Genomic DNA, 14,714 nt, shown 5'->3' with positions numbered 1-14,714 from the left:
GACCCTGGATACAGTGTCTTGGTGTGTGGACCCTGGATACAGTGTCTCGGTGTGTGGACCCTGGATACAGTGTCTCGGTGTGTGGACTCTGGATACAGTGTCTCGGTGTGTGGACCCTGGATGCAGTGTCTCATTGTGAGGGCCCTGGATACAGTGTCTCGGTGTGTGGACTCTGGATACAGTGTCTCGGTTTGTGGACACTGGATGCAGTGTCTCGATGTCTGGACTCTGGATACATTGTCTCGGTGTGTGGACCCTCGATACAGTGTCTCGGTGTGTAGACCCTGGATACAGAGTCTTGGTGTGTGGACCCTGGATACAGTGTCTCGGTGTGTGGACCCTTGATAAAGTGTGTCTGTGTGTTGACCCTGGATACAGTGTCTCGGTGTGTGGTCCCTGGATACAGTGTCTCGGTGTGTGGACCCTGAGTACAATGTCTCGGTGTGTGGACCCTGGATACAGTGTCTCGATGTGTGCACCCTGGGTACAGTGTCTTGTTCTGTGGACCCCGGATACAGTGTCTTGGTGAGCGGCCCCTGGATATTGTACCTCGTTGTGTGGACCCTGGATACAGTGTCTTGTTGTGTGGACCCTGGATACAGTGTCTCGGTGTGTGGACCCTGGATAAAGTGTCTTGGTGTGTGGCCCCTGGATACAGAGTCTAGGTGTCTGGACCCTGGATACAGTGTCCCGGTGCCTGGACCCTGAATACAGTGCCTCGGTGCATGGGTCTTGGATACAGAGTCTCGATGTCTGGACCCTGGATACAGTGTCTCCGTGTGTGGACCCTGGATACAGTGTCTCGGTGTGTGGACCCTGGATACATTGTCTCAATGTTTGGACCCTTGATACTGTTTTTCGTTGTGTGGACCCTGGATACTTTATCTCGCAGTGTGGACCCTGGATACAGTGTCTCATTGTTTGGACCCTGGATACAGTGTCTCGGTGTGTGGACCCTGGAAACAATGTCTTGGTGTGTGGACCCTGGATACGGTGTCTTGGTGTGTGGACTCTGGATATAGTGTTTCGGTGTGTGGATCCTGGAAACAGTGTCTTGGTGTGTGGACCCTGGATACAGAGCCTCGGTGTGTGGGCCCTGGATACAGTGTCTCGGTATGTGGACCCTGGATACAGTGTCTTGGTGTGTGGAGTCTGGATACAGTGTCTCGGTGTATGGACCCTGGATACAGTGCCTCGGTGTGTGGACCCTGGATACAGTGTCTCAGTGTGTGGACCCTGGAAACAGTGTCTTTTTGTGTGGTCCCTGGATACGGTGTCTTGGTGTGTGGTTCCTGGATACAATGTCTCGGTGTGTGGATGCAGGAAACAGTGTCTTGGTGTGTGGAAACTGGATAAATTGTCTCGTTGTGTAGACCTGTATAGAGTGTCTCGGTGTGTGGTCGCTGGATACAGTGTCTCGGTGTGTGGACCCTGGATACAGTGTCTTGGTGTGTGGACCGTGGATTCAGTGTCTTGGTGTGTGGACTCTGGATACATTGTCTCGTTGTGTGGACCCTGGATACAGTGTCTCGGTGTGTGGACCCTGGATACAGTGTCTCGGTGTGTGGACCCTGGATACAGTGTCTTGGTGTGTGGACCCTGGATACAGAGTCTCGGTGTGTGGACCCTGGATACAGTATCTGAGTGTGTGGACCCTGGATACAGTGTCTCGGTGTGTGGACCCTGGATACAGTGTCTCGGTGTGTGGACACTGGATACATTGTCTCGATGTGTGGGCCCTGGATTCAGTGCCTTGGTTTATGGTCCCTGGATACAGTGTCTCGGTGTGTGGACCCTGGATACAGTGTCTCGGTGTGTGGACCCTGGATACAGAGCCTCGGTGTGTGGGCCCTGGATACAGTGTCTCAGTATGTGGACCCTGGATACAGTGTCTTGGTGTGTGGAGTCTGGATACAGTGTCTCGGTGTATGGACCCTGGATACAGTGCCTCGGTGTGTGGACCCTGGATACAGTGTCTCAGTGTGTGGACCCTGGAAACAGTGTCTTTTTGTGTGGTCCCTGGATATGGTGTCTTGGTGTGTGGATGCAGGAAACAGTGTCTTGGTGTGTGGAAACTGGATAAATTGTCTCGTTGTGTAGAGCTGTATAGAGTGTCTCGGTGTGTGGTCGCTGGATACAGTGTCTCGGTGTGTGGATCCTGGATACAGTGTCTTGGTGTGTGGACCGTGGATTCAGTGTCTTGGTGTGTGGACTCTGGATACATTGTCTCGTTGTGTGGACCCTGGATACAGTGTCTTGGTGTGTGGACCCTGGATACAGTGTCTCGGTGTGTGGACCCTGGATACAGTGTCTTGGTGTGTGGACCCTGGATACAGAGTCTCGGTGTGTGGACCCTGGATACAGTGCCTGAGTGTGTGGACCCTGGATACAGTGTCTCGGTGTGTGGACCCTGGATACAGTGTCTCGGTGTGTGGACCCTGGATACAGTCTCTCGGTGTGTGGACCCTGGATACAGTGTCTCGGTGTGTGGACCCTGGATTCAGTGTCTCGGTGTGGGGACCCTGGATACAGTGTCTCAGTGTGTGGACACTGGATACATTGTCTCGGTGAGTGGATTAAGGATTCAGTGTCTCGGTGTGTGGACCCTGGATACAATGTCTCAGTGTGTGGACCCTGGATAATTTTTCTCAGTGTGTGGACACTGGATACTGTGTCTCGCAGTGTGGACCCTGGATACAGTGTCTCGGTGTGTGGACTCTGGATACAATGTCTCGGTGTGTGGACCCTGGATACATTGTCTCGGTGTGTGGACCATGGATAAAGTGTCTCGGTTTGTGGACCCTGGATACAGTGTCTCGGTGTGTGGACCCTGAGTACAGTGTCTCGGCGTGTGGACCCTGGATACAGTGTCTTGGTGTGCGGCCCCTGGATACTGTACCTCTTTGTGTGGCCCCTGGATACAGAGTCTCGGTGTCTGGACCCTGAATACAGTGTCTCGGTGTGTGGGCTTTGGATACAGTGTCTCGGTGTGTGGACCCTGGATACAGTGTCTCGGTGTGTGGACCCTGGATACAGTGCATCGGTTTGTGGACCCTGGATACAGTGCATCGGTGTGTGGATCCTGGATACAGTGTCTTGATGTGCGCACCCTGGATACAGTGCCTTGGTGTGTGGACCCTGGATACAGTGCCTTTGTGTGTGGACCCTGGACACAGTGTTTCGGTGTGTGGACCTTGGATACAGTGTCTCGGTGTGTGGACACTGGATACATTGTCTCGATGTGTGGACCCTGGATTCAGTGCCTTGGTTTATGGTCCATGGATACAGTGTCTCGGTGTGTGGACCCTGGATACAGTTGTCAGGGTTGGGGAGCCACGGGGCCATGTAAATACGGGGCCGTGCTCTCCGGGCAAGGTAGGTTCTGGACCCAAGTGCAGAAACCAGGCTAGAGGCAGGTATACAATCTTAAGGAACAGTACTTTATTCATTACTTAACTAGATTCACACATAACTAGATTCATACAAGGGACACAACAGCATACGTAAGAACTCGAGACAAGAACACATCATACATAGAACTCGAGACAAGAACAATATACATAGAACTCGAGACAAGTTACAAAACGGCTAGTCAAGAATAGGAACGCAGGACAGCTTCCATGAGGCAACCTACTTGTCCATACTGAGCTGGGATAAGCTTACCTCAAGAGCAACCAGCTTGCCGAGACGAGACTCGAGACAAGCTATCACGAGGGGCTGCCTCAGGGGTAACAGGCTTATCAATACAAAGCTCAAGACAAGCGCCAGCATGACAACACACTAGCCCAGCCCAGCACCTTATCAAGACTAAGAACAACAAGAACACAAAGTTAGTTACATCTTATACACAGAGCTCGAGAAAACCATGGCAACCAGCTAGTCAAAGCCAGGAGCCACAGAGCGAAGGCTAGTCCCCGGTTAGGACTGAGCAAGGAAGGAAGCAACCACAGAACTTATATACCAAGAAAACCAGGTGCAACCCATGAACAGCTAACAAGCCGTTAAGAATTAACACAGGAGGCTAGGAACAATTAACAAAGGGCTAGAGCCAAACAAGTGAAGGTGCCATCTAGAGGCTAGAGAAGGAACTGACTGGCACCATCACAGGACCCCCCCCCCAGGAACGGCTCCTGACGTGAAAGACACTGGGCTCGAAAGACACTGGGCTCGAAAGACACTGGGCTCGAAAGACACTGGGCTCAAAAGACACAAGGCGCCAATACACAGGGCATTAATACACAGGGCGTTAATACACAGGGCGTGCTTCTTAGCTTTTCAAGCAATGATATTCCCCATTCCAACTGTTCACAAACTGCAGATGATCAGAAATCTCAAGACAGAATCATCCTCTTCATCCACTAGCGGCAGAGACATTTCGTGGCGATCATATGACCAAAATCTTGGTAAGCAACGGAGCCATCATTTCTCCAGAGTTAGCACACTCAATGGATTATATTCCGAAGGGATGCAAGAAGGGCGAAGACTCGAGAATTTAACTTGTCCAGGAGAGCTTGAGAATTTAATTGTCCAGGAGAACTCAAGAATGTCTTATCCAGTAGAGCTCGAAAGTTTCATTTGTCCAGAAGAACTCGAAAATATTCCTATCTAGGAGAGCTCGAAAGTTATCTTGTCCAGGATAGCTCAAAAATTTAACTTGTCCAGAGAACTTGAGAGTTTACTTTGTCCAGGAGAACTCAAAAGTTTAACTTGTCCAGGAGAACGTGAAAACTTAATTTGCCCAGGAGAACTTGAAAACCTAACTTTTCTGGGAGAACTTGAAAGCTTAATTTGCCCAGGAGACTTGAGAGTTCACTCGAAAATTTCACTCTATGAAGGCCCAGGAAACTTGAAAGTTGACTTGAAAGTTTAACACAACGGGAGGCCCAGGAAGCTTGAGAATTTACTTGGGTTTTAACACAGTAGAGACCCAGGAAGCTTGAGAACTTACTTGGGGTTTAACACAGTAGAGACCCAGGAAGCTTGAGAACTTACTTGGGTTTTAACACAGTAGAGGCCCAGGAAGCTTGAGAATTTACTTGGGTTTTAACACAGTAGAGACCCAGGAAGCTTGAGAACTTACTTGGGGTTTAACACAGTAGAGACCCAGGAAGCTTGAGAACTTACTTGGGTTTTAACACAGTAGAGGCCCAGGAAGCTTGAGAATTTACTTGGGTTTTAACACAGTAGAGACCCAGGAAGCTTGAGAATTTACTTGGGTTTTAACACAGTAGAGATCCAGGAAGCTTGAGAGTTGACTTGGGGGTCTAACAGTAGAGGCCCAGGAAGCTTGAGGGGTAGACTTGAAAATTTAACACAACGAAGGCCCAGGAGACTTGAAAGTTTACTCGAAATTTTAACACAATGAAGGCCCAGGAGACTTGAGGGTTCACCTGGGGTTCTAACACAATAGAGGCCCAGGAGACTTGAGAGTTAACACGAAAATTTAACACAATAGACTTGAAAATTCACTTAAACATTTAACACTGGAAGCTTGAAAATTCACTCGAAAATTTAACACAGGAGGCTCGAAAATTCACTCGAAAATTTAACACAAGACTTGAAAGTACACTTGAAAACTTAACACAGTGGGGGTCTCCTTCCTAGGAGAACCGAATATTTGCCCAAGAGAACTCAAAAATTAACTCGAGAGTTTCAAACCTTAGCTGGTTGGTTTCTATTGGGTCCATGTATGGCTCAGTCCTACTGTCAGGGTTGGGGAGCCACGGGGCTGTGTAGATACGGGGCCGTGCTCTCCGGGCAAGGTAGGTTCTGGACCCAAGTGCAGGAACCAGGCTAGAGGCAGGTATACAATCTTAAGGAACAGTACTTTATTCATTACTTAACTAGATTCACACATAACTAGATTCATACAAGGGACACAACAGCATACGTAAGAACTCGAGACAAGAACACCACATCATACATAGAACTCGAGACAAGAACAATATACATAGAACTCGAGACAAGTTACAAAACGGCTAGTCAAGAATAGGAACGCAGGACAGCTTCCATGAGGCAACCTACTTGTCCATACTGAGCTGGGATAAGCTTACCTCAAGCGCAACCAGCTTGCCGAGACGAGACTCGAGACAAGCTATCACGAGGGGCTGCCGCAGGGGTAACAGGCTTATCAATACAAAGCTCAAGACAAGCGCCAGCATGGCAACACGCTAGTCCAGCCCAGCACCTTATCAAGACTAAGAACAACAAGAACACAAAGTTAGTTACATCTTAAACACAGAGCTCGAGAAAACCATGGCAACCAGCTAGTCAAAGCCAGGAGCCACAGAGCAAAGGCTAGTCCCCGGTTAGGACTGAGCAAGGAAGGAAGCAACCACAGAACTTATATACCAAGAAAACCAGGTGCAACCCATGAACAGCTAACAAGCCATTAAGAATTAACACAGGAGGCTAGGAACAATTAACAAAGGGCTAGAGCCAAACAAGTGAACATAATTGGATTAAATGACAAAATTTTGATTTGATTTGTTAAGCTTTATTTAAAGATTTATTAGAGTTTTAGTTACAGTTTATTTGTTCAAGTTATTTTTGTCCTACAAAAAGAGGGCCAAACAAGTGAAGGTGCCATCTAGAGGCTAGAGAAGGAACTGACTGGCACTGACTGGCACCGTCACAACAGTGTCTCGGTGTGTGGACCCTGGATAAAGTGCATCGGTGTGTGGACCCTGGATACAGTGCATCGGTGTGTGGACCCTGGATACAGTGCATCGGTGTGTGGACCCTGGATACAGTGTCTTGATGTGTGCACCCTGGATACAGTGTCTCGGTGTGTGGACCCTTGATACAGTGTCTTGGTGTGTGGAACCTGGATACAGTGTCTCGGTGTGTGGACCCTGGATACAGTGCCTTTGTGTGTGGACCCTGGATACAGTGTTTCGGTGTGTGGACCCTGGATACAGTGTTTCGGTGTGTGGACCCTGGATACAGTGTCTCGGTGTGTGGACCCTGGACACAGTGTCTCAGTGTGTGGACCCTGGATACAGTGTCTCGGTGTGTGGACACTGGATACAGTGTCTCGGTGTGTGGATTAAGGATTCAGTGTCTCCGTGTGTAGACCCTGGATACAGTGTCTCAGTGTGTGGACCCTGGATACAGTGTCTCGGTGTGTGGACACTGGATACTGTGCCTCAGTGTGTGGACCCTGGATACAGTGTCTGAGTGTGTGGACCCTGGATACAGTGTCTGAGTGTGTGGACCCTGGATACAGTGGCTCATTGTGTGGAAGCTGGATACAGTGTCTCAGTTTGTGGAACTTTGATACAGTGTCTCGGTGTGTGGACCCTGGATACAGTGTCTCGGTGTGTGGACCCTGGATATAGTGTCTCAGTGTGTGGACCCTGGATAATGTTTCTCAGTGTGTGGACACTGGATACTGTGTCTCGCAGTGTGGACCCTGGATACAGAGTCTCGGTGTGTGGACTCTGGATACAATGTCTCGGTGTGTGGACCCTGGATACATTGTCTCTGTGTGTGGACCCTGGATACAGTGTCTTGGTGTGTGGACCCTGGATACAGTGTCTCAGTGTGTGCACCCTGGGTACAGTGTCTTGGTGTGCGGACCCCAGATACAGTGTCTTGGTCTGTGGACCCTGGATACAGTGTCTTGGTGAGCGGCCCCTGGATACAGTGTCTTGGTGTGTGGACCCTGGATACAGTGTCTCGGTGTGTGGACCCTGGATACAGTGTCTCAGTGTGTGCACCCTGGGTACAGTGTCTTGGTGTGCGGACCCCAGATACAGTGTCTTGGTCTGTGGACCCTGGATACAGTGTTTTGGTGAGCGGCCCCTGGATACTGTACCTCGTTGTGTGGACCCTGGATACAGTGTCTCGGTGCCTGGACCCTGTATACAGTGTCTCAGTGTATGGGCTTTGGATACAGTGTCTTGGTGTGTGGCCCCAGGATACAGAGTCTCGGTGTCTGCACCCTGGATACAGTGTCTCGGTGTGTGGACCCTGGATACAGTGTCTCGATGTTTGGACACTGGATGCAGTGTCTCGGTGTGTGGGCCCTGGATATAGTGTCTCAGTATGTGGACTCTGGATACTGTTTCTCGGTGTGTGGACCCTGAATACTGTGTCTCGCAGTGTGGACCCTGGATACAGTGTCTCAATGTTTAGACCCTGGATGCCGTGTCTCGATGTGTGGACCCTGGATAGAGTGTCTCGGGGTGTGGACCCTGGATACAGTGTCTCGGTATGTGGACCCTGGATACAGAGCCTTGGTGTGTGGACCCTGGATACAGTGTCTCGGTGTGTGGATCCTGGATACAGTGTCTCGGTGTGTGGACTCTGGATACAGTGTCTCAGTGAGTGGACCCTGGATACAGTGCCTTGGTGCATGGTCCCTGGATGCAGTGCCTTGGTGCGTGGTCCCTGGATGCAGTGTCTTGGTGTATGGACACTGGATACAGTGTCTCAGTGTGTGGACCCTGGAAACAGTGGCTTGTTGTGTGGTCCCTGGATACGGTGTCATGGTGTGTGAGCCCTGGAAACAGTGTCTTGTTGTGTGGACACTGGATAAATTGTTTCGGTGTGTACACCTGTATACAGTGTCTCGGTGTGTGGTCGCTGGAAACAGTGTCTCGGTGTGTGGACCCGGGATACAGTGTCTTGGTGTGTGGACCCTGGATTCAGTGTCTCGGTGTGTGGTCGCTGGATACAGTGTTTCGGTGTGTGGACCCTGGATAAAGTGTCTTGGTGTGTGGACCCTGGATACAGTGTCCCGGTGTGTGGACCCTGGATAAAGTGTCTTGGTGTGTGGACCCTGGATACAGTGTCCCGGTGTGTGGACCCTGGATACAGTGTCTCGGTGTATGGACCCTGGATACAGTGTCTCGGTGTGTGGACCATGGATACAGTGTCTTGGTGTGTGGACCCTGGATACAGTGTCCCGGTGTGTGGACCCTGGATACAGTGTCTCGGTGTATGGACCCTGGATACAGTGTCTCGGTGTGTGGACCATGGATACAATGTCTCGGTATGTGGTACCTGGATACAGTGTCTCGGTGTGTGGATCCTGGATTCAGTGCCTTGGTGTGTGGAACCTGGTACAATGTTTCGGTGTTTGGACGCTGGATACAGTGTCTCAGTATGTGGACACTGGATAAAGTCTCTCGGTGTATGGACACTGGATACAGTGCCTCGGTGTGTGGACCCTGGATACAGTGTCTCAGTGTGTGGACCCTAGATTCAGTGTCTTGGTGTGTGGACCCTGGATTCAGTGTCTTGGTGCATGGACCCTGGATACAGTGCCTCGGTGTCTGGACCCTGCATACAGTGTCTCGGTGTCTGGAACCTGGATACAGAGTCTCAGTGTGTGGACCCTGGATACAGTGGCTCGGTGTGTGGACCCTGGATACAGTGTCTCAGTTTGTGGAACTTTGATACAGTGTCTCGGTGTGTGGACCCTGGACACAGTGTCTCGGGGTGTGGACCCTGGATATAATGTCTCAGTGTGTGGACCCTGGATAATGTTTTTCAGTGTGTGGACACTAGATACTGTGTCTCGCAGTGTGGACCCTGGATACAGAGTCTCGGTTTGTGGACTCTGGATACAATGTCTCGGTGTGTGGACCCTGGATACATTGTCTCTGTGTGTGGACCCTGGATACAGTGTCTCAGTATGTGGACCCTGGATACAGTGTCTCAGTGTGTGCACCCTGGGTACAGTGTCTTGGTGTGTGGACCCCAGATACAGTGTCTTGGTCTGTGGACCCTGGATACAGTGTCTTGGTGAGCGGCCCCTGGATACAGTGTCTCGGTGTGTGGACCCTGGATACAGTGTCTCGGTGTGTGCACCCTGGGTACAGTGTCTTGGTGTGTGGACCCTGGATACAGTGTCTCGGTGTGTGGACCCTGGATACAGTGTCTCGGTGTGTGCACCCTGGGTACAGTGTCTTGGTGTGTGGACCCCAGATACAGTGTCTTGGTCTGTGGACCCTGGATACAGTGTCTTGGTGAGCGGCCCCTGGATACTGTACCTCGTTATGTGGACCCTGGATACAGTGTCTCGGTGTCTGGACCCTGTATACAGTGTCTCGGTGTATGGGCTTTGGATACAGTGTCTTGGTGTGTGGCCCCAGGATACAGAGTCTCGGTGTCTGGACCCTGGATACAGTGTCTCGGTGTGTGGACCCTGGATACAGTGTCTCGATGTTTGGACACTGGATGCAGTGTCTCGGTGTGTGGGCCCTGGATATAGTGTCTCAGTATGTGGACTCTGGATACTGTTTCTCGGTGTGTGGACCCTGTATACTGTGTCTCGCAGTGTGGACCCTGGATACAGTGTCTCAATGTTTAGACCCTGGATGCCGTGTCTCGATGTGTGGACCCTGGATAGAGTGTCTCGGTGTGTGGACCCTGGATACAGTGTCTCGGTATGTGGACCCTGGATACAGAGCTTCGGTGTGTGGACCCTGGATACAGTGTCTCGGTGTGTGGATCCTGGATACAGTGTCTCGGTGTGTGGACTCTGGATACAGCGTCTCAGTGAGTGGACCCTGGATACAGTGTCTCGGTGTTTGGATCCTGGATTCAGTGCCTTGGTGCATGGTCCCTGGATGCAGTGTCTTGGTGTATGGACACTGGATACAGTGTCTCAGTGTGTGGACCCTGGAAACAGTGGCTTGTTGTGTGGTCCCTGGATACGGCGTCATGGTGTGTGGTTCCTGGATACATTGTCTTGGTGTGTGAGCCCTGGAAACAGTGTCTTGGTGTGTGGACACTGGATAAATTGTTTCGGTGTGTACACCTGTATACAGTGTCTCGGTGTGTGGTCGCTGGAAACAGTGTCTCAGTGTGTGGACCCGGGATACAGTGTCTTGGTGTGTGGACCCTGGATTCAGTGTCTCGGTGTGTGGTCGCTGGATACAGTGTCTTGCTGTGTGGACCCTGGATTCAGTGTCTTGGTATGTGGTCCCTGGATACAGTGTCTCGGTGTCTGGACCCTGAATACAGTGTCTCGGTTTGTTGACACTGGATTCAGTTTCACTGAATGTAGACACTGGATACATTGTCTCGATGTTTGGACCCTGGATGCAGTGTCTCGGTGTGTGGACCCTGGATATAGTGTCTCAGTGTGTAGACCCTGGATGCAGTGTCTCGGTGTGTGGACCCTGGATACAGTGTTTCGGTGTGTGGACCCTGGATAAAGTGTCTTGGTGTGTGGACCCTGGATACATTGTCTCGGTGTGTGGACCCTGGATACAGTGTCTTGGTGTGTGGACCCTGGATACAGTGTCCCGGTGTGTGGACCCTGGATACAGTGTCTCGGTGTATGGACCCTGGATACAGTGTCTCGGTGTGTGGACCCTGGATACAGTGTCTCGGTATGTGGTACCTGGATACAGTGTCTCGGTGTGTGGATCCTGGATTCAGTGCCTTGGTGTGTGGACCCTGGTACAATGTCTCGGTGTTTGGACGCTGGATACAGTGTCTCAGTATGTGGACACTGGATAAAGTCTCTCGGTGTATGGACACTGGCTACAGTGCCTCGGTGTGTGGACCCTAGATACAGTGTCTCAGTGTGTGGACCCTGGATTCAGTGTCTTGGTGTGTGGACCCTGGATTCAGTGTCTTGGTGCGTGGACCCTGGATACAGTGCCTCGGTGTCTGGACCCTGGATACAGTGGCTCGGTGTCTGGAACCTGGATACAGAGTCTCAGTGTGTGGACCCTGGACACAGTGGCTCGGTGTGTGGACCCTGGATACAGTGTCTCGGTGTGTGCTCCCTGGATGCAGTGTCTCGGTGTGTGGACCCTGGATACAGTGTCTCGGTGTGTGGACACTGGATACAGTGTCTCGGTGTGTGGACCCTGGATACATTGTTTTGATGTGTGGACCCTGGATACAGTTTCTTGGTGTGTGGTCCCTGGATACAGTGTCTCGGTGTTTGGGCCCTGGATAAAGTGTCTCGGTGTGTGGACCCTGGATACAGTGCATCGGTGTGTGGACCGTGGATACAGTGTCTCGGTGTGTGGACCCTGGGTACAGTGTCTTGGTGTGTGGATCCTGGATACAGTGTCTCGGTGTGTGGACCCTGGATACAGTGTCTCGGTGTGTAGACCCTGGGCGCAGTTTCTCAGTCTGTGGACCCTGGATAAAGTGTCTTGGTGCGTGGACCCTGGATACAGTGTCTCGGTGTGTGGACCCTGGATACAGTGTCTCAGTGTGTGGACCCTGGATACAGTGTCCCGGTGTGTGGACCCTGGAAACAGTGTCGGAGTGTGTGGACTCTGGATACAGTGTCTCGGTGTGTGGACCCTGGATACAGTGTCTTGGTGTGTGGACCCTGGATACAGTGTCTCGGTGTGTGGACCCTGGATACAGTGTCTCGGTGTGTGGACCCTGGATACAGAGTCTCAGTTTGTGGACCCCGGATAAAATGTCTCTGTGTGTGGACCCTGGATACAGTGTCTCGGTGTTTGGACCCTGGATGCACTGTCTCGGTGTGTGGACCATGGATGCAGTGTCTCGGTGTGTGGACCCTGGATACAGTGTCTCGGTATTTGGACCCTGGATGCACTGTCTTGGTGTGTGGACCCTGGATGCAGTGTCTCGGTGTGTGGACCCTGGATACAGTGTCTCGGTGTTTGGACCCTGGATGCAGTGTCTCAGTGTGTGGACCTTGGATACAGTGTCTCGGTGTGTGGACCCTGGATACAGAGTTTTGGTGCGTGGACACTGGATACAGTGTCTCGGTGTGTGGACCCTGGATACAGTATTTCGGTGTGTGGACCCTGGATACAGTGTCTCGGTGTGTGGTCACTGGATACAGTGTCTCAGTGTGTGGACCCTGGATACAGTGTCTTGGTGTGCAGCCCCTGGATACAGTGTCTCGGTGTGTGCACCCTGGGTACAGTGTCTTGGTGTGTGGACCCCAGATACAGTGTCTTGGTCTGTGGACCCTGGATACAGTGTTTTGGTGAGCGGCCCCTGGATACTGTACCTCGTTGTGTGGACCCTGGATACAGTGTCTCGGTGTCTGGACCCTGTATACAGTGTCTCGGTGTATGGGCTTTGGATACAGTGTCTTGGTGTGTGGCCCCAGGATACAGAGTCTCGGTGTCTGGACCCTGGATACAGTGTCTTGGTGTGTGGACCCTGGATACAGTGTCTCGATGTTTGGACACTGGATGCAGTGTCTCGGTGTGTGGGCCCTGGATATAGTGTCTCAGTATGTGGACTCTGGATACTGTTTCTCGGTGTGTGGACCCTGAATACTGTGTCTCGCAGTGTGGACCCTGGATACAGTGTCTCAATGTTTAGACCCTGGATGCCGTGTCTCGATGTGTGGACCCTGGATAGAGTGTCTCGGTGTGTGGACCCTGGATACAGTGTCTTGGTATGTGGACCCTGGATACAGAGCCTTGGTGTGTGGACCCTGGATACAGTGTCTCGGTGTGTGGATCCTGGATACAGTGTCTCGGTGTGTGGACTCTGGATACAGTGTCTCAGTGAGTGGACTCTGGATACAGTGTCTCGGTGTTTGGATCCTGGATTCAGTGCCTTGGTGCGTGGTCCCTGGATGCAGTGTCTTGGTGTATGGACACTGGATACAGTGTCTCAGTGTGTGGACCCTGGAAACAGTGGCTTGTTGTGTGGTCCCTGGATACATTGTCTTGGTGTGTGAGCCCTGGAAACAGTGTCTTGGTGTGTGGACCCTGGATACAGTGTCTCGGTGTATGGACCCTGGATACAGTGTCTTGGTGTGTGCACCCTGGATACATTGTCTCGGTGTATGGACCCTGGATACAGTGTCTTGGTGTGTGGACCCTGGATACATTGTCTCGGTGTGTGGACCCTGGATACAGTGTCTTGGTGTGTGGACCCTGGATACAGTGTCCCGGTGTGTGGACCCTGGATACAGTGTCTCGGTGTATGGACCCTGGATACAGTGTCTCGGTGTGTGGACCATGGATACAATGTCTCGGTATGTGGTACCTGGATACAGTGTCTCGGTGTGTGGATCCTGGATTCAGTGCCTTGGTGTGTGGACCCTGGTACAATGTCTCGGTGTTTGGACGCTGGATACAGTGTCTCAGTATGTGGACACTGGATAAAGTCTCTCGGTGTATGGACACTGGATACAGTGCCTCGGTGTGTGGACCCTGGATACAGTGTCTCAGTGTGTGGACCCTAGATTCAGTGTCTTGGTGTGTGGACCCTGGATTCAGTGTCTTGGTGCGTGGACCCTGGATACAGTGCCTCGGTGTCTGGACCCTGCATACAGTGTCTCGGTGTCTGGAACCTGGATACAGAGTCTCAGTGTGTGGACCCTGGATACAGTGGCTCGGTGTGTGGACCCTGGATACAGTGTCTCAGTTTGTGGAACTTTGATACAGTGTCTCGGTGTGTGGACCCTGGACACAGTGTCTCGGGGTGTTGACCCTGGATATAATGTCTCAGTGTGTGGACCCTGGATAATGTTTCTCAGTGTGTGGACACTGGATACTGTGTCTCGCAGTGTGGACCCTGGATACAGAGTCTCGGTTTGTGGACTCTGGATACAATGTCTCGGTGTGTGGACCCTGGATACATTGTCTCTGTGTGTGGACCCTGGATACAGTGTCTCAGTGTGTGGACCCTGGATACAGTGTCTCAGTGTGTGCACCCTGGGTACAGTGTCTTGGTGTGTGGACCCCAGATACAGTGTCTTGGTCTGTGGACCCTGGATACAGTGTCTTGGTGAGTGG

This window comes from Somniosus microcephalus, chromosome 33 (assembly GCF_052327205.1).
Source record: "Somniosus microcephalus isolate GS21.2 chromosome 33, FLI_Smic_1.0, whole genome shotgun sequence".
Classification (NCBI taxonomy): domain Eukaryota; kingdom Metazoa; phylum Chordata; class Chondrichthyes; order Squaliformes; family Somniosidae; genus Somniosus; species Somniosus microcephalus.
The sequence above is the reverse complement of the archived record's forward strand: the minus strand, read 5'-3'. Positions refer to the sequence as shown.